This window comes from Sus scrofa, chromosome 14 (genome assembly GCF_000003025.6).
Source record: "Sus scrofa isolate TJ Tabasco breed Duroc chromosome 14, Sscrofa11.1, whole genome shotgun sequence".
Taxonomy (NCBI): domain Eukaryota; kingdom Metazoa; phylum Chordata; class Mammalia; order Artiodactyla; family Suidae; genus Sus; species Sus scrofa.
The window spans coordinates 127,521,915-127,547,923 of NC_010456.5; the positions used below are offsets into that span (position 1 = coordinate 127,521,915).

General features: G+C 44.3%; 2 long non-coding RNA genes across 2 annotated transcripts; one reads left to right on the top strand and one right to left on the bottom strand.

The window, feature by feature from the left end:
- On the top strand, window positions 4,637-8,275 carry LOC102163817. The gene is made up of 3 exons (XR_002338714.1): window positions 4,637-5,542; window positions 5,760-5,925; window positions 6,008-8,275. It is a non-coding gene; the product is annotated as an uncharacterized LOC102163817 (long non-coding RNA).
- On the bottom strand, window positions 21,253-25,776 carry LOC110256796. Its single transcript, XR_002338793.1, has 2 exons — window positions 25,149-25,776; window positions 21,253-21,680 (listed from the first exon to the last, which is right to left on the bottom strand). It is a non-coding gene; the product is annotated as an uncharacterized LOC110256796 (long non-coding RNA).

Here is a 26,009-nt window from a genome sequence, read left to right on the forward strand (position 1 = left end):
CCCAATTTAGACCATGGGCCTTTTTATGGTCATTCCCATCAGAGTGACAGTAATTAAGACTCTTGTCTGATGAGTGTATGATCTTCTCCATAAAACTGGTTAGCTGGGCAGACCTTTCTTCTTCCATGCTCTTTAGTTGCCTCAAAGGCCTATGGGGGTGGGGTCCAGAGTGGGTCTCTTTCTTAAAGAAGATGAGCTCAGGAATTCCCTGGTGGCTCAGAGGGTTAAGGATCCATCCATTGTCACTGCTGAGGCTTGGATGGCTACTGTGGTGCAGGTTTGAGCCCTGGTTCTGGAACTTCTGCATGCTGAGGGTGTGGCAAAAAAAAAAAAAAAAAAAAAAAAAAAGAAAAAGAAAAAGAAAAAAAGAAAGCTAATGGGGGTAGCAAGAACTGATTGGGTCCAGGAAAAAAATGCAAGAACTGATTTGATCCAGGGAAGTGATTGCTAGAGGAGGGAGGAAGTCATGGAGCAGCAGGATTCGATGCCTGACGGCTCTGGGGCACAGGAGAGCTGAGGATAATGTCCTGGTGGCTGACGTGGTGACTGTGTGGATGGAGCTGCATGAAGTGGAATAAAGGGGGAAGTCAGTTGTGATCTTGATCTGCACTGTGTCCTCAACTTTAGGTTGGGGGGGAAGATACCATTGGCTATAAGGAGGAAAAGGGAAACTATGAGATTAGGGTAAGGCTTTTGAAAAGAAATCCTTTCCTAGGGTTGGGGTACAAAACTACTAAGACAAAACCTATGCCAAGAGAGGCTTTTCCTTTGCAGTATGACCTTGGAGGCTGCTTCACTTCAGTTCCTGTCCAGGCCCACAAATTGGGAGGTGACATTAGCAGCTTCTCAAACAAGAAGAGTATTCTAATTCAGGAGGTACTGTCTCACCTTCAGCTTACAAAGGCCATTCTGGTGTCTACATGGGTCATGTTTCCCTAAGTTGTTAGGAGTAGACTGTAGGGGCTGATACTCCTGGGCGCTGATGAGCAGGAACATCTGGGACTTTGTCCTACTGACTTCAGCAGGGGAGTTGTGTCCATGGGAAACCCTGGCTAATGTGATCAGGCTTCCACGAATTTCTGCACCCTCTCTCTCCTGGAGGAGTTATAAAGGTCAAACGAGAGGTTCCCGCTGTGGCATAGTGGGTTAAGGACCTGACTGCAGTGGCTCAGGTCTCTTTGGAGATGGGGTTCAATCCCTACCTGGCACAGTAGGTTAAGGATCCAGAGTTGCCGCACCTGTGGCAAATTGAAGCTGTGGCTTCAATTTGGGAATTTCACCCAGACTATGCCTCAGGTGCAGCCAATAATAATAGTAATAATAATAATAATAATAAAATAAAAATCAAAGAAGATAATAAACGTGAAGCACCAAATGCAGGACTTGGCACATAGTAGGTGCTGCCCGCACTAGCACCTTTTCTTCCCTCTGATATCCACAGCCTTCAAAGGTGCCAGATCTCCAAACAGGTCATCCTGGTGGTGAAAGACCAACTGTAGTGTGACTCCTGGGATAATCATACCACCCTCCGAAGATCACTGTGCCGCCCCATAAAGAGCTGGGTACAGCAAGGGACCTAGCTAGGGCTCAATACACTCTGCTATATTTTCATTAATACAAATAAAAGAGTCTAGGGAAGACAGTTCAGATGTGACAGACCAAGGCTTGACTCCATCCCAGAATATTCATAAACAGTCTGCCACAAAGCACTTTTCCCACAAGAAAATGCAAATTGCTTTTTATTCATTTCGTCATCCTTCAGAATTTATAAACAGTCTGTGTCATGGGCTGTGCATCAGCTTGTCACGGACACTATGCAAGGCCAGTCAGGAATGTTTGGTAAATCCATCCGAAGGCTCAGTGGGTTGCAAGGTATAGTGATCTGACTGTGCACCCCACACCCCTCAACTCCACCTAAAGAGATATGTCCAGTCCTAACTCGCGGTGACTTCATTTGGAAAAAGGGTCTTTGCAGACGTAATTAAGTTGCAGATTTTGCAAAGAGATGATCTTGAATTAACAGGCAGGCTCTAAATCCAGTGACTAATGTCTTTAGAAGAGACAAATGGAGAGAGATACAGGCAGAAGAGAAGGCTATGTAGAGATGGAGGTAGAGACTGGAGTGACGCTGGCCACGAGCCAAGGAATGTCAGGAGCCACCAGAAACTGGAAGAGACAAAGTAGGATTCTCCCTTAGAGACTTTTGAAGGAGCATGGCCCTGCTGACACTTGGATTTCAGACTTCTGGCTTCTCGACCTGTGGGAGAATAAATTTTTGTTGTTTTAAGCCACCCAGTTTGTGGTCATTTGTTATAGCAGCAATAGGAAACTAATACATAAGGAACAGAAACAGAAACAAGAAAGGTGGAGAGAGGGTATTTTCTAGGAGGACATCATGGATATATCATGGGTATATCATGGATTCCAAGGATGGGAAGTTCAGACTGGCCCCATAAGGGAGGAGGACCAGGACTAGAAGTTGGCGTTGGGGTGGCTCTCTTGTTCATAGACACTTGACCTCTCTTGTCATCTTCTATCTGCAGGCTGGCTTTCTCTCGTTCTTACAAAGGAAGCTGAAATAGGCACCTTCAATGTGACATGTCCTTGCACTGCATTTTAAGTGTGTAAACAATCTTTTTAAAAAAACTGAAGTGTAGTTTATTTACAGTGTCATGTTAGTCTCAGGTTATACCATACCATATATATAACTGACTTCAGATTCTTTTCCCTTATAGGCTATTACAAAATATAAGTATAGTTCCCTGTGCTCTACAGTAGGTCCTTGTTGGTTACCTACTTTACATATAGTAGTGTGTATATGTTAATCCCAAACTCCTAATTTATCCCTCCCTTTCCCTTTCCTCTTTGGAAAACCATAAGTTTATTTTCTATGTCTGAGAGTCTATTTCAGTTTGGTAAATGAGCTAATTTGCATTTTTTTTGGTCTTTTTGTCTTTTTAGCACCACACCCATGGCATATGGAGGTTCTGAGGCTAGGGGTCTAATCAGAGCTGTTGCTGCCAGCCTACACCACAGCCACAGCAATGCCAGATCTGAGCTGTGTCTGCGACCTACACCACAGCTCATGTCAGTGCCGGATCCTTAACCCACTGAGCAAGGCCAGGGATCAAATCCGAAACCTCATGGTTCCTAGTCGGATTCATTTCCACTGCGCCATGATGGGAACTCCTGTATCTATTTTTTTTTTTTAGATTCCACATATAAGTGATATCATGTGAAATTTGTCTTTCTCTGTCTGACTTCACTTAGTATGATAATTTCTAGGGCCATTAGTGTAGCTTGCAAATGGCATTATTTTATTCTTTTTTATGGCTGAGTAATATTCCATTGTGTGTATATTTTATATACACACACTATATCTTCTTTATTTATCTGACGATGGACATTTAAGTTGCTTCCATGTATTGGGTATTGTAAATGCTGCTATGAACACTGGAGTGCATGTATATTTTTGAATTGTAGTTTTCTCCAGATACACGCCCAGAAGTGAGATCGCAGGATTATATGGTAACTCTATTTTTTGTTTTTTAAGGAATCTCTGTATTGTTCTCCATCGTGACTATACCAATTTACATTCCCACCAACAACGTAGGAGGGTTGCATCTATGGCATATGGAAGTTCTCAGGCTTGGGGCTGAATCAAAGCAGTAGCTACTGGCCTATGCCACAGTCATGGCAATAGCAACGCCAATCCAAGATGCATCTACAACCTGCATCATAGCTTGTGGCAATGCCAGATCCTTAAGCCACTGAGTGAGGCCAGGGATTGAACTTGAATCCTTATGGATACTAGTCTCATTCAAAATCCACTGAGCCACAACAGGAACTCTTATTTGTAGACTTTTTGATGATGGTCATTCCGGTCAGTGTGAGGTGATACTTCATTGTGATTTTTAGCTGCAATTCTCTAATAATTAGTGATGTTGAACATTTTTTTGTGTGCCTATTGGCCATCTGTATGTCTTCTTTGGAGAAATATTTTCTGCCCATTTTTTGACTAGGTTGTTTGTCTTTTTGAAATTGAGTTGTATGAGTATATTTGTGAATTTTGAAAGTTTAACCTTTGTTGGTTGCATAATTTGCAAATATGTTATTTATTTTGCGGGTTGTCTTTTCATCTTGTTTATGGTTTTCTTTGCTGTGCAAAAGCCTTTAAGTATAACTAGGTCCCTTTTGTTTATTTGTGTTTTTATTTTCCTTACTTTAGGAGATGGATCCACAAAGATTTATGTCCAAGTGTTTTGCCTATGTTTTCCTCTAGGAGTTTTATAGTATTTAGTATTACATTTAGGTCTTTAATCGATTGAGAGTTTTGTTTGTTTGTTTCTTTTACCAGGCCTGCAACATATGGAAGTTCCCAGGCCAGGGATCGAACCCACACCACAGCAGCGGCCTGAGCTGTAGCAGTGACAATGCTGGATCCTTAACCCACTGAGCCACCAAGGCACTCCATTTTGAGTTTATTTTTGTATATAGGGTTAGAGAATGTTCTAATTTTATTCTTTTACACATTCTTTTTGTATATAGTGTTAGAGAATGTTCTAATTTTATTTAGTTTTCCCAGCACCACTTATTGAAGAGGCTGTCTTTTATCCATTGTATATTCTTGCTTCCTTTGTTATAGATTAATTGACCGTAGGTACATGGGCTTTCTATTCTGTTCCATTGATCTATACAAGTGCATAAACAATTCTATTCACCAACTCGACATGTCAGGGAGAATCTGACCTTCTTTCAGATCTTCCTTCCTGCATTAGACAATGTCCTTAGCTTTCTAACCTTCTGTGTCCTCAAGCTCCTCTCTCCTCTCTCTGGCATAACCACATCATAATGCAGAGGAGGACAAAGCAGACAAAGAGCTGTCCATTATACCCTTTTCCTGTTCTAAACATGAAGTTAATCCACTGGAACAAAAATATTATTGATTTGTATATATGACAGCCTTCTGAAACAACAACATGTACTACTCTTGGCAAAGTATTTGGCTTGTTTGGACTCTTAATTTTTTAAAATTCCTGTTTATTATTTTTGCATGCTGCCTTTGAAAGGCTCCTTTAGGCCAAGTGGCACAGGAGACATCTGGGGGTGGAAGGACTTTGCCTTTACCTATAATGCCTTTGATCAGGGAAGCAAAGCCTCAAACCAAACAGAAATCCAAGCAGGGCAAGGGTGTGGCAGAACAGGAGAAACAGGTTCTGGGGAGAACCCTCTTCCTCAACATTCCTTCAACAGTCAAGGAGAATTTGCTGAGTGCATACTACATGCAGAGCACTGAGCAAGAGCTAGGATTAAAGAGGGGAATAAGTTGGACACCGTGCTTCCTACGTGGAGCATGTGACCATGGGAAGGGCAGGCAGAGATAAATGAAAATGACCCAGATGAATGTATAATTGCTAGCTATAACAAAGTGTATGGAGAAGAGGTGCCTGGCACAGTGAGAGTGAATAATTAGCAGTTAGCTCGAGGCGGTCAAGGAAGGCTTGCTTCTCTGTGGAAGGCACATTTCCCTGCGATCTGAAGGGTGAGTAGGTGTTTAACGAGATGAAGATGATAGGGGCGGGAGACTGGGGAGGCTGCAGGCAAAGGGAACACTGCATGCAGATATTCATTATGCCATCCAGGCAGAAACCCATAAAATGTAAATTAGACACACACACACACACACAAAGGCAGACTCACTGCCTTATGAAGAAATGAGATGTCAGGCAGTTATACTTGACTTTTTTGCACACCTGCAGGTACCAGAGGCCACAGGACGCTCCCCCCAGGTCTCTGACCCCATGTAGCTCTCCGTAGAGCCTTGAAAGAGAGTCTGGGCACCCTGGGACTGGTTGAGTGCCCTTGGGGCTCCCTCAGGTCGGCTTCCTCTAGAGAGCATCAAGAGCTCTCATCTAAAGGCGCCCGGTAAGACAGAAAACAGATTTTTGTCAGAAAGCAAATTCATGCTGAAAGGAAGAGCTGTTCTGTTTTATTTTTGTCTCTAAAGGGAGACGTTGGGAGTCTTGGGGCTGAGGCGACACCCACCTGAGATTACGCCATCTGAGCGGTGCCCATCTGAGGTCTGCCCGTCCTCCTAGAGCGCCACCTGGAGGACAAAGGTTTTCTTCCCCGGAGGAGAAATCAATGCAGGGCAAAGAAGAGGACATTAGTGGGGGCACTTGGCTTCTCCCCAGGACATTAACCTTCACTGGCCATCCCTGATATTCCACTCCTTGCTGTGTGTCCCAGGAGCCCGGGTGACACCTCTCACATGGCCTGCTTTATAGTGCTTTGACTGCCTGTCTCCCGAACCAGCCACCTGGCTCTTTGAGGGACTGTGTTTTCTTCGGTTCTTGTTCTGCGCCTAGCACCTGGCACTGACATGATAAGCATTCGGTAAGTCTTTATTAATGGAATGAATACATGGACCTTCTTAATTTTCACTCAGCTTTTAGTCACAAACATTTGGAGGCTGCATCACGTTGCTTAGAAGTAGATGAGTAGGGACTAAGTGAAGAGTATTGTTCACGCTGCCTTGCACATAGTAGGTGTGCAATTGTGACTTATCGAATGCGTGGTTATCAGTGTCTCCATGTCAATGTTCTGGCGCATATACAGAGCACAATTTGTTTCTTAATGGCATTGATTCTGTAACAAAGCAGAACTCCGAAGTAGAAGTCACACATTCTTAAATTCGTTTTCAGTGAGGCGGAATCTTCCAATTACCATTCTCTATACATAAGAGTATATACCTCTGCCTTTCAATTTAAGACAGGACACATTTTTTTTTTTTGTTATATTCCTGACCCTTGTAGGTCAGGACAACTGGTTCCCCTAATGTGTGTGCGTGAGTGTGTACGTGTGTGTGTGTGTGTGTGTTTGTGTGTTCAGGAAACAAAGGCTGAAAGTCCTTCAGCAAAGGCAGCCGAGGTTCCTGGATCTCCTTCTTGCATAATGAGTCCTGCCAGTTAGGGCTGCTCGAGGGTGGGAGGGGGTGGCAGCTTGCCAGTTTGGTCTGTGGCACTTGGATAAACAGACATCAATATTTATCAGAGCTGTTCTGATGTGCTTCTGCGGCTGCCAGAACAAGGAGCTCTCCTCGTGCTTGTGTATAGTTTTCCCTGTATGAGATAAAAGTTTGGGGCCATTAAGGAAAAAAAAATGTTTGTACTCTGCTCCCCAGTTACCTAGGCTAATTTACCGCACTAGGAGGCCCTGTAGTTCATTAATAATATACAAATACAAACCAAGGGAAGAAATTGCCATGTTAATTGACTTCTGTGATGCTAATCTAAGACTCCTTGGCTTTAAACATTACTCAACAACTGCACTCATACCACACACTTTGGAGAAAGCAGAAAGCTACCCAAAGCAAATGCTTGAAATCATGGCCTCTGGGCTTTATAAACAGACACTCAACTCCATTGGCTCTCTTTGGGAGTCTGGAGGTGGAAAACACAAGGAAAAGAGGCAAAGAGATGAGGAGAGACTCCACCATCCTAGAATACAGCCCAGACAGGTTGCAAGTGAAGGCCAGGATACTCTGGGCAGTGTTGGGTTGTGCTGGGCTACTTAGGGTGTTGCCAGACTCTCCACCAGACCAGATGGCTGCAAAGCTTGATTAGAAACAGTATTATTAGGCTCAGCTGACTGGTCCAATTAGGAGCAAAGTTCATCAGTGTCTTAAGCAACCAATCTCCCCCATTAATTTCCTAGGCTAAGCTTCTGTCTCTTATCCTCTCTGATCATTGCTTATGGAGAAGACACAGAGCTTTTGTTAGTTCATGAATGAGGTACTGGGAGGTAGGAGAGCTGAATGATGACGTTTCCCAGGCCAGCCTTGATAGTCAAATGGATCTGGATTTGAATCCTATCCATTCTCCCACCAATCGCCCATCCCTACAAGTCTGGGAGCTAGAGAGTTTCAAGTTCATGAAGGTGACCTGAGGGATGAGCAACTTTCTCATCCCCTTTGAGTCTACTGGGGCCACCTGGATGACAAATCTGGTCCCTCCTTCTAGAAGCCACTCACCCACAGCATGAAGAGCCATGTAGATTTTACTGCAGATTTCACAGGGTAGACAAAGGGGTGCCTTTAAATCGCACATCCCACAGCATACAGCCTTATCCCCCTGCTTGATTTCTCTATTCTCCCCAAGGTCCTCCTTGATTGCTTAAACTCTGGAATATTTTCTCTCTGACCTGGGCCTTTGGAGTCTCAAAATTCCTCTAGTTCTTGCCTCTTTTGATTAAAAGAATAAAAGAAAGAAAATCAGAACTGGTGTGTGAAGCCTGAGATTCATTTTTCTATTCTGTAAAATGGGGATAATTCTTACCTCATAAGGTAGGAGGGAGAGTTAAGTAACTGTGAATGCTAAGACAATGTTGTTCTAACATGACCTAATGAAATTGATTTAGTGGGTTGCCATCAGCACTAAAAAACTGAATAAGGTGACACTATAAAACTCCTAGAAACACAGACAAAACATTCTCTGACATAAATTGTATCGATGTCTTCTTAGGTCAGTTTCTCGAGTCAGTAGAAATAAAAGCAAAAATAAACAAATGGGAAATTTGTAAGCTTTTGCACAGCAAAGGAAGCCATAAACAAAATAAAAAGATGATCTATGGAATGGGAGAAAATATTTGCAAATGATACAACTGATAAGAGCTTAATTTCCAACATATGCAAACAGCTCATATAGCTTGATAACAGAAAAACAAACAACCCAATTTAAAAATGGGCAGAAGATCTAAATAAACATTTCTCCAAAGAAGACATACAGATGGCCAATAGGCACATGAAAAGAAGCTCAACATTGCTAATTATTAGAGAAAAGCAAATCAAAACCACAATGAGGTACCCTGTCATAACAGCCAGAATGGTTATCATTAAAAAGTCTATAAATAACACATACTGAAGAAGGTGTGGAGAAAAGGGAATCCTTCTACACTGTTGGTGGGAATGTAAACTGGTGCAGCCACTATGGAAAATAGTATGGAGCTTCCTCTAAAAAAACTGAAAAGAGTTTCCAAATGATTCAGTAATCCCACTCCACACAAAACTATAATTTGAAAAGATACATGCACTCCTATGTTCATAGCAGCACTGTTTACTATAACCATGACATGGAAGCAATCTAAATGTCCACCAACAAATGAGTGGATAAAGAAGATGTGATATATATACACAATGGAATACTACTCAGCTATAATAAAGAATGAAATAATGCCATTGGCAGTAACTTTGCAGTAGAGGGACAAGAGATTATTATACTAAGTGAAGTAAATCAGAAAGACAAATACCATATGATATCACTTATATAGAGAGTCTAAAATGTGACACAAATGAACTTATTTATGAAACAGTAACAGGCTCACAGACATAGAGAACAAACTTATGGTACCAAACGGGAAAGGGGTGGGAGAAAGATAAATTAGGAGCTGGGAATTAGCAGAAACAAACTGCTATATGTAAAATAGATAAATAACAAGATCCCATATGTAGCACATATTCAATATATTGTAATAAACCATAATGGAAACCATAATGGAAAAGAATACAAAAAAGTATATATACATATATGTAAGTATATGTATATAGATAGCTGAATATATTGCTGCACACCAGAAACTAACACAACATTGAAAATCAAGTATATTTCAATTAAAAAATAAAGTCACATAAAACAGATTAGAAAATTTCATGGGCGTTTCCTTTGTGGCTCAGCTGGTTAAGAATCCAACTGGTATCCATGAGGATTTGGGTTCCATTCCCTTGCCTCACTTAGTGCGCTAAGGATCCAGCATTGCTGCAAGCTGTGCTATAGGCCAGCAGCTGCAGCTCTGATTTAACCCCTAGCCTTGGAATTTCATATGTCACAGGTGCAGCCCTAAAAAGACAAAAAGAAAGAAAAGAAAGAAAGAAGGAAGGAAAGAAAGAAAAAATTTCAGAGGGCATCACTTGTGGTGAGGTAAGATTTTATTTTGTGCATCTTTAGTTCAGTTTTATATATTCGTGTGCATGTGTGTGACCACGGACAGACCATAAATGGGTTTTTTTTTTTTTTACTGCAGGTTATGATAAATAATGTTCAAAATATTTGTCATTAAATTTTTCCTTCAGCTGTAATCTCTGAGACCTAGGAAGGCACCAAACCCTAATGTTGAAAAGATCAGAGACCCTGGATCTGATAGGGATAGAGTAGGATGGTTTCACAGGTAGTTGTAGAAGTCCCACTAGGTGACCAGAGATAGAGGGAAACCCAGGGAACTTTGAGAGACCCCTGGAAGTCAATCACTCAGGAAGGGCATCAGGATGTCATGGAACGAAGCAGCCTTGCTCAACTATAAAACCATAAATAAAAGCATGAGACACGTCTCAAGTCATTAAGTGAAAGATAAAATGAGGCCTGCATTCAAGTGCAGCAAGATAATGGTCCCTGGGATCAAGGACAGGAGTTTAAGGGAAAGATGACATTCCAAAGTAGGAGACACTCTTTATACAGAAACCTCAAATGACTCAACATATTTTAGCATATGTTACCACCGTTCTGCTGATTTGAATAAACACCATGACCTCATAGGGTCAAATACCCTCTTACCCGATAAAAGGAAGCTGGTGATGTAAGCCTGATGTCTATTTGAAGAATGAGGAAGAATGTGGTCTTTTTCCCCCCTCCCCACTTTCCTTGGATTCTAAAACTGCAGCCCATCTAACCCTCATGGCAGAGCCTCCTCGCCTGCCTGCTTGCATCTCTTATAGGTGTCCTAACTTAATAAATCTATTTCTTGGCTATCACTTTTTCTCTCACTGAATTCCTTCTATGCTGGGACACAAAGAACCTGAGCCTCAGTAAGTCCAGACACCAGGTGAGGGATTCTAAAAAAAAAAAACAAAAACAAAAAACTCGTGGGTTCAAGTCCCAATCTGGGTTTTGGCTGGGTTTTTGAGTCAGAGATGTTATCAGTTTCAGATTCAGCCCCCAGCCAGGAGGCTATGACATCACATCAAAGGCCCAATCTAGCAGCCCGGGGAACTGACTTCCGTTCAGATATTTCTGTTAGGCTCACACTGCATTTTTTTTTTTTTTTTATTGTGAAATAATGACTATCATTTGAAAATCAGGAGGTTGAACATAAGAATCTAGACTTTTCAGCTTCTGGAAAACTCGGAAGATTTAGCCACACCAGGCATCTTTCCTTCAGTCTCTGTCTTGCCTGCATCCTCATTTGTCTCCTGTGTGGGCTCCCGAAGCACACGAAGCCTTAACTCTTGGTGGATTCCATGGGCCAGCTGTGCTCCTTCCTTGACCTGGAGCCATTCTCCAGCTAAGTCCCGATGTTTGTTTTAAAGAACCCCAAGGCTGGATTGTTCCCGAGGGTTCCTCTGGTTCAAATCCTCATTTGTGGGCAGAGGAAAGAGGCCCAGGGAGGAGGAGGTGATCACCCAAGGTCACATGGATCACGAGTGATGCGGATGGGAAAGGACCCAGGTCTCCCCCTCCTGGGTCAGTGTCCTCATAAAAACTGAGACTTTCTTAAAAGACGTGCTTGACTCACTTCAAAGGTCATCAGCCCTCGCTTTTCCCCCGTCTCTGCCAAGGCAAATGTTTACTCTGCAAAAGTGAAATTAGATCCCGAGTAGTTCCTGCTTGTTTTACAAGGTATTTACACGTCTCCGCCTTTGCCCTCCCTGACTTCTCCTTCCTTGTGGCCTTGCTGTGGCTGTAGCTGCTTCTGTAGAAGGAAGACCCCTGGCAAAGGGACTCACCAGAGTGGGTGTTTGGAAAGGACACGTATCTTCAACTTTGTCTGGCTATCTGTTTCACCTTATTTTAGTGGAAGGGCAGAGAAGAACAGCTTCGGGTGCATTTTGTGTCCAGTGTGGTCGCAGGCAAGGGCAGCATCCAACAGGCTGCTATAGATGCAATTCTTTGATCACTTGACAAGAAAGTGCAGACTGGCCTTGACAGGGCCATTCTCAGAGGCGGAAGCCTCCCTCTGCCAGGCACAGGGCCAGGACCCTGACGGATATTTTGGTTGTTTTTAATTTTTTAAAATTCGTTTTGCATCATAAGCATAGCCAAACACACACACAAGTAGAAACACCGTATAATGAACCTCCATACACCTACCACTCAGATTCAACATTGATCAAGATCTTGGCATGTATACTTCCTAAGCCCCCTTTAAGAATTTTCTTTGACATAGAATTTATATACCATACAATGCACAGATATTAAGTGTACAGGTATGAGTTTTTAAATTTTGAACTTTTATTATTTTGAAATTATTTGCATACTTACAGAAAGTTAAAAAATAACAGAGAATTCCTATATACTCCTATATAAAATTTTACTACATTTGCTTTATCAGGCTTTACAAACACATTATTATTATTATTATTATTGTTATCTTTCATAACCACTGCAGGTTGATGAGTTTTGCTGAATATTTATGTCCATGTAATTATCACTCAGATCAGGTTAGAGAACATTCCCAGCACTCCAGAAAGCAGCTGCCTGATGCTCTTTTCTACATCTCATTTTTCATGTCTTTTCATTCATTTCATTCAATTCTCATTCTCATTCTCATTTGTATCATCGTAGATTCGTTTTGCTTGTTCTTGAACTTGATGTATATGGGATCACCCCTCACTATATTTATGCTCAATTATTTTAAACCCCCGACTGCATGGTGTTTCATTTCTACCTACTTTGTTTCTCTCTCTAAAAGTTATGGGTATCTTCTTACACAGTCACAATGCCAGTGGGATTATGTAAACAGTCTTCAGAAGGAGCTACAGCTATTATCTCCATTTTACAAGTGAGTGCACAGCCCCAAGGAGGCGGAAAAACTTGCCCACAGTCACCCAGGAGGTAGCTGGTGGAGTAGGCAGTCTCCCATTAGAGCCTGTGCTTAAAGCTCCCTGGTCTCTGCGGTGGCCCAGCAAGGATCCTTGCAGAGAAGTGATTGCCACCTCTGGGGCAGAGGAAAGAATGGCATCTCTCAGACCCTTTTTTGAGGTCTCTCTCAATTGGATCCTGGCAGCACGTAGCACAGGACAGTCCAGAAGTGCACTCAGAGTGACCCTTGCATACCCCCGCCCACATACACACTTGCACCAGCATGTTTGAGAAGGCCTCCTGCCTTCTCTGGCTGCCTCTCTTTAAAGACACAAGAAAGAAAAGCCTCAGTCCCCACCCCCCTGGTGTCTGAACACACTGAGAAGGCAGATGAGTTTGAAGGCTGCTGAGAGCCTCCATTCACTAGGCTCTAGACGTAAAAAGGTGCTGAGACAAGTTAAATGGTCCAAATGCAGAGAAAAACACATGCCTTTAATATTTTAGATCAAATTTGCAAATGAGTTCTAATAATATACAAAGTCATCTTTATTTTAAAAAAGAAAGTAAAGAAACGAATACCCAGAGCAATCTGCTCTTCCAGGAGACAATTAGGTGGAAAGTAATCTAAAAGGGTACTTTTCTCCCTTGGAAGCTCAGCACGGAACTCACCAGGAGCAGATAACTTGTTGGAAGCCTGATCAACTGCTATTAATCACAATTTTATTCAACCTCATAAACTGTAGGGCCCATGAAGCAACTAGATACGTCAAGACTTAAATGTATTCACAAATCAAAGGTTATACCTTTCTCAAAAGAAACATTTGTTTGGTTAAAAACAAACAAACAACCTATTGCTTGTTTCTAAAACAGAGCTGTAGGCAGCTTTTTATTGTTTTGTCTTTTTTTTAGGGCTGCACCATGGCATATGGAAGTTCCCGGGCTAGGGGTCAGATTGGAGCTGCAGCTGCCGTCCTATGCGACAGCCACCGCAACACGGGATCTGTGACCTACACAACAGCTCATCATGGCAGCTCAAGGCAACTCTGGATTCTTAGGCCACTGAGTGAGGCCAGGGATTGAACCTGCATCCTCATGGATACTAGTCAGGCTCATTATCGCTGAGCCACAATGGGAACTCCTGGATGCACTTGTTTAAATGGAAATAGATTTGCAGCAAAAAGATATTTCTCAATTACTTAGAAATAGCATTCTCCCCCTTCCCCACTATCATCTTGTCTGATCTCCCCATGACGGGCCTGTGGAACCTTACAAAGTTTTCAAGCTGTGTGTCCTTTCCGCAGAAATCAAAAGAATGGCCTCATGGACAAGTGGGAGGTGGGAGGAGGGTGGGGACAACGGGGGGCTGAGTGGGGATGGCGGAGGCTTCTCTCTCTCTCTCTCCCTCCCTCCTTCCTTCCCTCCTAATAAGCTGTCTGGCTCCTCTGCAACCTGCTTTATGTACTGAACTTCTGTATAAGATTTCCTTTGGAGAACCACCAGCCTCATCAATCTTCTCTTTCTCTAGCATGTGAGATGCTGAGAAAGTCAACCCGCGGGTGTGTTATTCCCTAGGTTGTCAGCATCCTGCAGGCCCGAGAAATGGCCTTGAGTCCTGCAGCTGTAGACTCTAGTCTGATGCCCATGGACTTGACACCATGGTGCTTCTCCATCTTCAGTGATTTTTTGGTATCCAAAGAAGGAAAGTGTGACTTTAAGATGGGGGAGTTCCCGTCATGGCGCAGTGGTTAACGAATCCGACTAGGAACCATGAGGTTGCGGGTTCGGTCCCTGCCCTTGCTCAGTGGGTTAACGATCCGGCGTTGCCGTGAGCTGTGGTGTAGGTTGCAGACGCGGCTCGGATCCTGCGTTGCTGTGCCTCTGGCGTAGGCCGGGGGCTACAGCTCCGATTCAACCCCTAGCCTGGGAACCTCCATATGCCGCGGGAGCGGCCCAAGAAATAGCAACAACAACAACAACAACAAAAGACAAAAAGACAAAAAAAAAAAAAAAAAAAAATATGGGAACCAGCAATACAGAGAGGCTTGAGAAGACTTTTGAGTCCTTTACCTCCTCATCCTTTTTCTTTGTCCTTATTATTGTTCTAAAGACACATGCTCATAGGAAACTTAGTAAAACACAGCAAAGTCAGAAGGCCAGAAAAAACAAAACAAAACGAAACTTCATCTTCCTTTGGCTAGATACAAGGAGGTATATTTTCACCTTAATTTTTTTTTTTTCAGCTGTGCCTGGAACATGCAGAAGTTCCTGGGCCAGGGATGGAACCTTTGACATAGCAGTGACAATGCTGGCTCCTCAACCTGCTAGGCCACCAGGGAATTCCCCATCTTAAAATTTGTAAAACGCATTTTAACATAGCTTAGATCATAGAGTATGCACAACTTTGTACTCTGCTTTTTGCACAGGCGTTTTTCAACATAAGCATTTTTACTGACTGTATAATGTTCTATTGCAAGATTGGACTGAGATTTCCATACAGGTAGGGATTTGCAGGAGGGTTTTCTTTTCTATGACTATTGCTTAAAACATTTCCTTACCTTGTCCTGAGGAGGGAACACGCTCCCCACTCTCTCCAGCATGAATCAAGAGGGCTGCATTCTGCCTGCAGCCCGTGCTTACCATAATGAAGTCAGCCACAAAGCCCAGCCAAGAATGGACTTCTTATAAATTCTGACACAGAGACTATTCACGTGGAGCATGACAAGTGCAAGGGACCCAGAAAAGTGCTCTCGGGTTCTCTCCAGTTAGTGGTTCCAGAGCACCTCTGCTTCTTGGCAATAAATCACCTCCCTGGAGCAGTTTCAGGACAGCTCGCTGCCCTCTCATCTTGAGTCATATGAATATTTCAGGCTTGGAGAAGCTTTTCCTAAATCTTTATCGTTTCCTCCAAAGTTCCCAGAGAAAGGTCCCCTTCTCTTCCGGTGCCATCAGAAGCCACACTCTAATATGTAGCACAATAGAATGTAATGCCCCAAAAGGAATCACTAAAATTTTTGCTAGATGTCTCTGCACTAGGCATCATGCCAAGGAATTATGAAATTTCATTTAATCTTCACGGCACCTTATGAGGCAGGAATTGTTCTCTCCACTTTGCAAACAAGGAAAGTGACACTCAGAGACAGAGCCTGAATTACATGCTTAAGGCTCCCAGGTAGGAAGGGCCAAACTGGGACTAGGACTCATCTCCTTGCTTTAACCTGCTCCCCGCCCCTATCCTGTGCCACAGCATCTTGGCTGTGATCAGCTGCATGACCTCTTCACTGTGGCTGGTCAAGGACCTCTTCCTCTGCCCTCACCATAAGTCTATCTTCATTAACTTCAGGAAGGACTTTCATCCGCCTGCCCCCAGCTGGAGGAGGCAGCAACACCTTCTCCTAGACCTTCTCCCCAAAGGCAGAGGCGTACCATTGGCCCCCCAAAAGGACCTCATGAGCTCCCCAGAGCTTGATGGTGCTCAGAGAAATGGAGCAGGAAGAGCTCTCTGGAGATGGGGCCTTTTTATTTTATTTCACTTCACAAATACAATGGGGAAAAAAGTTCTGCTAATAGGATTGCCGACTCAGCAGGCTGACGCAAGCAATTCCAAGTAACTATAAAGCATCCTGGCACACCTCGAGACAGATGACATGTCAGGAACAATGACCGGCAGGCAGAAATTAATCAGGAGAGTTGCCTCTTACTAAAAGGAGGGTCTAGGGACAAGGGCACAGCCACAATGATCCACGCCTGTTAGTTTTGTGCCTGTTTCTCTTGGGGCCCCCGTGGCTTCCAGGAGCAGAGGGAGCAGCCAAGTGGTTCTCTGGGCTGCCTGAGTGTTTGCAACTCTGACCAAACTGCCTCTCTTCTACCCAGGGCATCTCACTGCCCATGAAGGAGGGGCTTCCCTGGTGCAGGCCTGATAAACCTCCTGTGGTCCTGAGCCCCACCACCCTCCAAGCCTTGCTGGGAAGGCACAGTGTCTTCTGGGTCCAAATGGCCCTCCTTTCTAACACGGGCCTGACACCAGGAGCTCTAACGTGGGGCTGACGTACCATGGCCAGCCTCCAAACTGCTGTCTGCCATCTCCCAGGCTCGGCTGATCGTGGATGGATCTTTTGCATGTTGCCCTTCCTGTCTTTGTATCTCTCACCTTCTCCAGGCAGCTGACTGCAGTAAGCGAGCTGGCAAGGGAGCAGGCTGGCGTCCCCGAGGGTGGCAGGGCAATACGGGCTGGGCTCTGCTTTGGGCATGTATGGCTCACAAGCCCCCTCCTTTTTCTGGTCACTGTTTCCCCACCTGGAAAGTAATCTGTGCTGGCTTGGTTCTTAGAAAGCACATAGTCTAAATGTGTCAGATGACATTCAGAGTCTTCATGAGCTCACCCTTGATCTCAACCCTATGCCCTGGTCAAGAATTATCTAGAATGCTGCATGCTCACATACCCTTTCTTTGCTCTCTCTCTATGCCTTTACTTGGCTACTTGCTACTCCCTGAGTTACTAGCTCCAGCATCACCTCCTCTACATCTTGTCCTCTAAGTGGCAGGTAAATGTCACCCACTTACTGCTACCTTCTTCTACACCCAGCTCAGTGCTGTGGACCAAAGAAATACACCCGACAGAGGTGTCTCAGGCATGACGTTGTAATATACAGGCACATTTTAGGTGGAAGAAGCACTACAGAGGCACCAGCCTCTGTTTCAGTTTTCTTTTGAGATTCAGAAGGTTGACAGCCACCATGAGAAACATTAAGTTTCTTGCATTTATTTTCATTTTATGATTCAGCAGTAACTGCTGGGAGCGCTAATCCCTGTTGGGGAAGCGCCGTCTACCTTCTTGGTTTTCACTGTCTCTTTCCCACAGAGCGAAGGGCAGAGCACCACTGCAGTGTCGGGGTCTTTTACATGTTTGACTCCTCCATCCTGGAAATCTGTGTCTTCAAGGAGGCTCTGGAGCGGGGGACACACTCATCTGTCTAGGGAGTGATGGAAGGGCACATCCAAGTGGCTTTTTGCAAGGCAATGAGGCCTCTGAGGCTCTGGGCTCCCAGGGATGGCAGTCTGGTGAATGAGGAGCTAGAAGACCTGGACTCTGCCGAGTGCTGCCTTTGTAGGCTGGTAGTTTCTTCCTGTTGGGTGCCATGAAACAGAGTTTCATCCTCTTCAGTCAAGTTTATTCTCCAGCACCCGTAGGTTCTCTGGGAACTGGGTTTTCTGATCCTAAGATGTACAGCAGAGGGATGCTCAGGTTTAGGAAAGATGTTGGAACGAAAGAGAAATTGCCATCCAGAAACCACAGATGGGGAGGAGCTGGCAACAGCCCACTTCTGCCTTTCCATTTAAGAATAAGGAAAGTAGAAGGAGGTTTGGTTTTGTTTTAATTCATGAAGAGTGTGAACCTCTTAGCACCATGAAAGTAACTGAAGAGGCCACATGGCAGTCAAAGTGATCACACAGCAGATTGGAGCAGATACTGATGGGGAGGAGGCCCAGAACACAACAAATGCCTTTTGCCTGAAGGAGGCTCACAGGAATAGGACCAAGTCTGGACTATATAATCCCAGGCTCCTGCCACCGTGCAACTGATTAGTTCAGTGGTGGGTACCTGGCTCAAGCTCAGAGTTCTTTCCTGGGTATTTTAAAAATTGGAACCGTTTGGAGGTGGGAGCACTGGGATGTGAGATGGAAGATATAAGTGAGCACGTTCTCAACCACATGGGAAAACTGGGTGGCAGGGAGTGAGAATCAACTCAGTGGGCAGAGGAAAGGCAGTGTGGGAGTTCCTGATTTCAGTTGTCCCTGTGGCCCAGCTGCAGACTCCTTCCCACAGTTAGATGAAATACTTATTTTCTGTCACCTGCAACCCATAGTGTCACAGAATCAAAACTGTATCAAGCATTTGACATGCTGGGAGCTTTTTGTCTTTAAAACCCCCACCTGGATCTTAAGAAACACCATAGCACCTGTATAAGATGATGTCATGAGAGAGTTCAGCAAATTAGAAATGGCTGTGAGGAAATTAATTTACGTTCTCAGAAAGAGCTTCCAGAACCAAACAAATAAAATGCAACTTCTAGTGTCCCCTAACTACGTCCGACCTCAAAGTCTCCTCATGGCTTCTTCTGATCCGCAGCTAACCTTGACATGTGTGTGCTAGGGTAGAAGGAACACTGGACTGGGAGCCCTGATTCTGTCACTTGATGTCAAACCACTTAACTGCTCTGAATGTTTCCTCATCTATAAAATGGGGATAATCATAATGCCCAACTCGCAAGTTTACTGTAAGGCCCAAGTGGGAATGAAGTTCCCAATTCAAGTGCTATAACTCTCCTGTGAAACAAAAAACAGGCCACATGGTCTGATAACTCCTCAATCATTTGATTCAGTTCAGTACCATTTGATAAATATTGCTGAGTGGCCCCCACAGGCCAGTTTTGGTTTTGAGAGCTGGTGATCCTGCAATGGGCAGAGCAAAGGAGGGTGGCTTCTACGCGGATGATGTCCTTATAGGAACAGCAGAAAATAAACATGTCAACCGAGAAATGAGCAGACAGGAAAATTTTGAATAGAGAAGTGCTATAAAGAAAACAAAATGGGGAGTTCCCATCGTGGCTCAGTGGTTAACGAATCCGACTGGGAACCATCAGGTTGCGGGTTCAATCCCTGGCCTGGCTCAGTGGGTTAAGGATCCGGCATTGCTGTGAGCTGTGGTGTGGGTTGCAGATGTGGCTCATTGCTATGGCTCTGGCATAGGCCGGTGGCTACAGCTCGGATTAGATCCCCTTGCCTGGGGACCTCCACATGCTGCGGGAGTGGCCCTAGAAAAGGCAAAAAGACAAAAAAAAAAAAAAAAAAAAAGAAAAGAAAACAAAATGGGACATAGAGTGAGTAAGTAAGCTCTTGAAGAGAGCAAGGTAGGCTATTTGATACTGGGCCAGTCCTAGATCTGGGGCACGTGGCTACCATGGTAATAAAACTATCTTGTTAGCTTATACACCCAGCATCCTATCGCCCATGAAGGATGTAGGTAAATGGCTAAAGAATTCCCCATGCACATTGCTTAGCCAGAATTGGACTCTGAAACCCAAGAACTGATATAAGACTCAACTTCAGGAAAAAAAAAAAAAAAGTACATTAACTGAACAATGGCTTGAGTGAGGAAAAAATATCTACCCTGACCCCGAACTCACATTTCCTTTGCTTCCTTCCTTTGGCATCTCTTTGCTAGGGATGATATTTTGAAATTTTTCTAGTTGAAAACTGATTTGGCATGGGTTTTTTTTTTTTTTCTTTTCTTGGACAATGGGGTCCCAATTCAGTTTGGGGCCCAACATTTTGAAGTTTCCAGCTGCTGACATCTTGAGAAAAGACTTTCGCAATTGGGCTTTTAAATTCTTCCATAATGATTCTAAGTGTTCAGAGAAAGATACTAAAAGCTTAGACATTGTGCCAGGCACATTATATCATTTAATCCTTATAGGAATGAACTTGGAGAGGTCTGGGGCCCCTAGGTCTCAATGCTAGTTACAAACCTATCACACCTACCTCTGAGTTCTGGGTTGGTCAGCCAATGATTTGGCTTCTGAGTTTTAACAGTGACTCTCTGTCTACAAATGACAGTAAGCATCACAGGCTAGGCTTTAAACAGAACTGTTTTATGGGAGCTCTTTCGCACCTATCATCAGTTGATCTATACAACAGCTCTGTGAGGTGTCATGGACATTTTTATTATTACTTGTCAATATCCCTTATTCTCTTTCTCAGCTTTGCTCCCCCTTTTTAAGGAATTGTGCCTTCCTCATTCCAACAAACTGGGTCTAGGGCCATAGCAATAGATCCTGCCCTGCACCAAAAGACAAACCAACCAACTAACCAAACAACCAACCAACTAACCAACTAACCAACCAACCTACCAAACTGGGCCAATTGTGGAAGGTCACTTCTCTGACTGCAGGAATTAGCCCAAGGGTGTGTACGTGGGACTCAAACTGGCCTAATCAGAATTGTTCTTAGAATTTTTTATACTTTTATCTGGAGAAATGAACCTTTTTCTCTTAAGCAATAATTGTGCAATTGAGCCCAGAGCCAAGGGTAGCTGTGTTCCAGCCTTGTGAAAAAAGGTTTGTGGAATAAGGCCAAAGGCTGAGGAGCGATCAAGAATCCTTAAGTGCTGAAAGCCCTTGTTTTGACTCCCCTGTCCCTCCTCTTTTTTGTCTAAATCAGTTTGGGTTAACTTTCTAGGATATATATTCAAAGAGCCCTCACTGAGGGGCCAGCAGCTGCCCCAGGAGCAGTGGTAGAGGTTGCATACACGTTGTTTTTAGAGGCCATATAAAGAAAACGACCCTGTGGATGATATGCAAAAAAAAAGTGTCTGTCTCTGTATGATGCAAATGACAGAAAACACCAATTTAAACTGGTTTAGTCAATAAAGTATTTAATAGTTAACTTCATTTAGAAGTCTAGAGAAATCCTGCTTTCAGGTGATGCTTGATCCAGGCTCTAATGATGTCCCTGAAGTCATTTCTTTACCTCTCTACTCCGCCTGCCTCGGGGTTTACAGGAATATCCCCAGAGCTATCAGGCTTCAGGCTTTCCCTAAAAGAGCAGCATGGCTCAGTTTCAGACCTTCAGAACAAGAAAGGATATTTTTTACTATTGATTTTACAGACATGCTGGGATTTGCTCTTCCTTGATGGCTCAAGCTGAATCAGGGGCCTATCCTTGAGTAAGCCACTGGCCCAGGAAGGTGGTTGAGTTGCAGGAAGGGTGGGAGGCAATTCTGTCCAGATTCCATGGCAGAGAATGGAGGAGGGAGAATTCTTTAAAGGAAAGCCACTGTTGGGGAGAGAAGCAGGGAAATGATGTGATGGGCAGAACAGCATATGTCCACTGCAACACTTACTGCCCAGGCCGCTGGGTATCCAGGCGTAGGTTGGGATGGGCTGAGATGCTGGGGCAGCCCAGCTTGCATAGAGACAAGCTGCAGTGAAGGTTTTAAAAACAACTGCAAGGGAAACACTTTAAGGTGATCAGGCCAAAATTTCTGAGTCTTAAATTTTGGCCAGCTAAAGTCCCCTGACTGGTGATTAGGAAGACCCAACTTCAAAATATGGTTCATGTCTTTCACTCTGGAAATCTGACCTTTCCAAATGCTTGAAAGCTGTTGCTTTTGCAGTATGTATAATAGAGAATAATCAGAGGCACCCTCAAGGTCCACTGGTGGGGTTCCTCTCTGATGGGACACTCGGCTGCTCTTAAAACACGAGTTACAATCACACCTCTTCTCATGGAAAGACATCCAGGATATATATTCAAGTGGCAAAACAAATTATAGAACAGTATGCAGTCCAACCCCTGCCCTCAAATGCACAGAACCACTGAGAGGCTACCTTCCAAACTACAAACAGTGGTTCCCTTTGGAGAACTAGACTGGAACAGGGCACTTTCATTTTTTTACTTCATTTCTATATTGTTTGTTGTCTTTGACAGTGAGCAGGTACAACTTTTTTTTTTTTTTTTTTTTTTGGTCTTTTTAGGGCTGCACCCAAGGCATATGGAAGTTCCAAGCCTAGGGGTTGAATCGGAGCTGCAGCCTCCAGCCTACACCACAGCCATAGCAATGTGGGAGCCGAGCCTTGTCGGTGACCTACACCATAGCTCATAGCAACACTGGAGCCTTAACCCACTGAGCAGGGCCAGGGATCGAATCTGCATCTTCATGGATACTAGTCGGGTTCATAACCGCTGAGCCACGATGGGGACTCCAAGCATATATTACTTTTGTAATTAAAAAAAAGATTTAAACGAAGAGTTAAAATCACTCTAAAATAAAATAAAAATAAGCCACGGTGGGGGCACGGTTGATTGGTGCTCACCATTCATTACACTCTCCTGGTGTCCCTTCCACAGTGCAGAAGCTAGAAACTGAAAAACTACATTCCCAGCTCCCTTTACAGTAGGATTCCGGGTGTGGCTTAGATTTAGCCAGTGAGACACATTTAGGTGAGATTTGGAAGGAGGATGTGAAGCAGAGGCTGCTCAGCTGCTGCTTGTGCTGACAAGCTCAGCCAGCTGAGGGGGCACCGGGCTCTTTGGAGGCAGTGTTACCCAAAGTCTGCAAGTCTCATCCCTTGCTCTGGGGGGCAGCGTGCAGAGCACACTGGTTCTCTGGAGGAGGAGCTGAGGGTTAGAAGCTTCCAAGGTCAGTAGATGGCTTCTTGGTAACAGAAGAGTCAACTGTTCCCCTTGGAGTTCCCGTCGTGGTGCAGTGGTTAATGAATCCGACTAGGAACCATGAGGTTGCAGGTTCAATCCCTGGCCTTGCTCAATGGGTTAAGGATCTGGCGTTGCCATGAGCTGTGGTGTAGGTCGCAGACATGGCTCGGATCCCGAGTTACTGCGGCTCTGGCGAAGGCCGGTGGCTGCAGCTCCGAAAAGACCCCTAGCCTGGGAACCTCCATATGCTGAGGGAGCAGTCCTAGAAAAGGCAAAAAGACAAAAAGAAAAAAAAAAAAGTCAACTGCTCCCCTCTGGCTTGATTCTACTATGTAACTGGAAATTATTTTCCCCACCCCACCGCCCAGCCCTTCCTATAATTCTCTAAACTGTAACAAACCCCTTCTGGGGCTAGAATAGATTTTTTTTTTTCTTGGCAGATACACTTACATGGAAATCTGGAAGCAGCAACATGGTATGTATGTCTTTGGGTTCAAAGCCCTTTGACACCTTTAGAAAGCATGAGAAAATTGGGTTTTGTTTCTTTTAAATTAAACTCAAGGAGAAAGACTGGACTGAACTTTTAAAAATTCCATTCTGGTAATTTATGAAATTTGATAGCACAAACTGAGTCAGGGCTGTGGTCTTTAGCCTCCAAAATCACCTCCCTACATTTCTCTCCTGTGCACACACCACTTCTCTACCTCTGGTCAGCTCATAAGTTCACTTAGAGCCACGTCGTAAGACTTCCAACCCTAGGCCAAATAGAAATGGAAAAACAAGAAAAAAAAAGTAAGGAAATGTACAAGGGTGTAGTCTACTAGTGCAGTTGATATTAACAATAGCTGCCTTTGACATTAGAATGAACGGTGCCTCATATTTTTCCTTTGGGTCATAATTCTATTTTTATTTTATTTCTTAATTTTTTTTTTTGCTTTTTAGGGCCACACCGCGGCCTAGGGAGGTTCCCAGGCTAGGGGTCGAATCGGCACTACAGCTGCCGGCCTACGCCACAGCCACAGCAACACGGGATCCGAGCCGAGTCTGCAACCTACACCATAGCTCAAGGCAACACCGGATCCTTAACCCACTGAGTGAGGCCGGAGATCGAACTTGCAACCTCATGGTTCCTAGTTGGATTCGTTTCTGCTGCGCCACAATGGGATCTCCCATATTCTATTTTTAAAAACCTGTTTGATGTGTGAATTTTAAAGTTAGATGGCCCTTGAAGTTACTCACTAATGTTTACTTCAGAGACTTGAGTCCAGAGGAAAATGGAGAATGCCCTTTTCTGATGGGGTCACCCTGGCAGTGGGTCTTCCAAAGCTTCAGTGGAATTGGAAATTGGAAATGTTATCTGTCATCTGGCCAAGCCTCTGGGGTCAAAGTTACTTCTCTGGACCTCCTCACCAGCTCTGGTTTGCCCTGCCCGGTCCATCACCATTTCATCCTAGGTAGTCCCAGCCATACAGCTCTTTTCAGCTTACCAAACGCTTCGCAAACACTCTCATTGACATTTATCACACCCTGTGAGGCTGGCTGAGCAGGCAGTGTCGGCTTCACCTAAAAGATGAGGAAGCTAAAGCAAAGAGAGCTTAAAGGACTTGCTCAAGGGGACACAGAACACCAGGTCTTTTTTTGGGGGTGGGGGTGGGGGTGGGGGTGTCTTAGGGCTGCACCGAGGTATATGGAAGTTCCAAGGCTAGGGGTTGAATCAGAGCTGTAGCCACCAGCTGATGCCACAGCCACACCAATGCCAGATCCGAGCCATGTCTGCAGCCTACTGCAGCTCATGGTAATGCCAGATCCTTAACCCACTGAGCGAGTCCAGGGATCGAACCTGTGTCCTCATGGATACTAGTCTGGTTCATTATCATTGAACCACAATGGGGACTCCCCAGAGCAGCAGGTCTTAAATCAAGGTTCCTAACTTAAAATCCAGAATGTTTTCCAAGGACCTATGGTCTTTTACCATTTAAATTCTCTATGGTCTTAACACACTGCCAGTGATGGCCCCACTTCTCCCTAGGACTCCAGGATTATCATTCAAATAATGCCTGTGTAGCTTGTAAACTTGCAAGGCCTCACCCGGGGTTGCTTGGCCTTTGGCTGCAGATCACACAGTTCTCCACGTTAATAGCACCCATTGGTAGCTGTCGGCCTCCATCAGTCCTTGTTCCTCTGGGTAAACACCCACTGGATTCTGGGAAGAGAGAGATGGAGAGCCTCTGCCAGACAATTCTCTGTGACCACTGGATGTCAGTACTGATCTACGCCTGATAGCAGAACCTCCTCCCAGGCAGGGCAGAGCCACCGGTGCCAGGATTTCAAATGGAACAGGAGGGGCATGTTGATCAAAAGCAAAGTGTACCGTGACTACCTATTTTAATTAAACAGTTGGGTTTCCAAGGCCCCATCTCTGAAGGCTGCTGTTCTCAGATTCCCCCTTTAAATTGTTCGATTTAGCTGTTCTGGCAAGAGAAAGTGCACAACCGGAACACCAAGCAAAGGTTACAACATCTCTGTTGTAATTCCCTTTTGAAGGATGGTACAACTTCAGGTGTATCATAAATCAAACAGTTTAAGTGGCTGCCTTTGAAATGGGAAAAACTGGGCGTGGCGGGGGAGCCTTGTAGAACTATATGATTCTTTAAAATTTGGTGGTTATAGGAGTTCCTGTTATGACTCAGCGGTAACAAACTTGACTAGGACCCATGAGGGTGTGGGTTCAATCAGTGGGTTAAGGATCCGCTATTGCCATGAGCTGTGATGCAGGTCGCAGATGAGACTCGATCTGGTGGTGTTGTGTGTGGGGGGTAGGCTGGCAGCTGTAGCTCCAATTTGACCCCTAGCCTGGGAACTTCCATATGTCACAGGTGCAGCCCTAAAAAGCAAAAAAAAAAAAAAAAAAAAAAAAAAAAAAAAAAAAAAAAAAAAAAAATTACATGA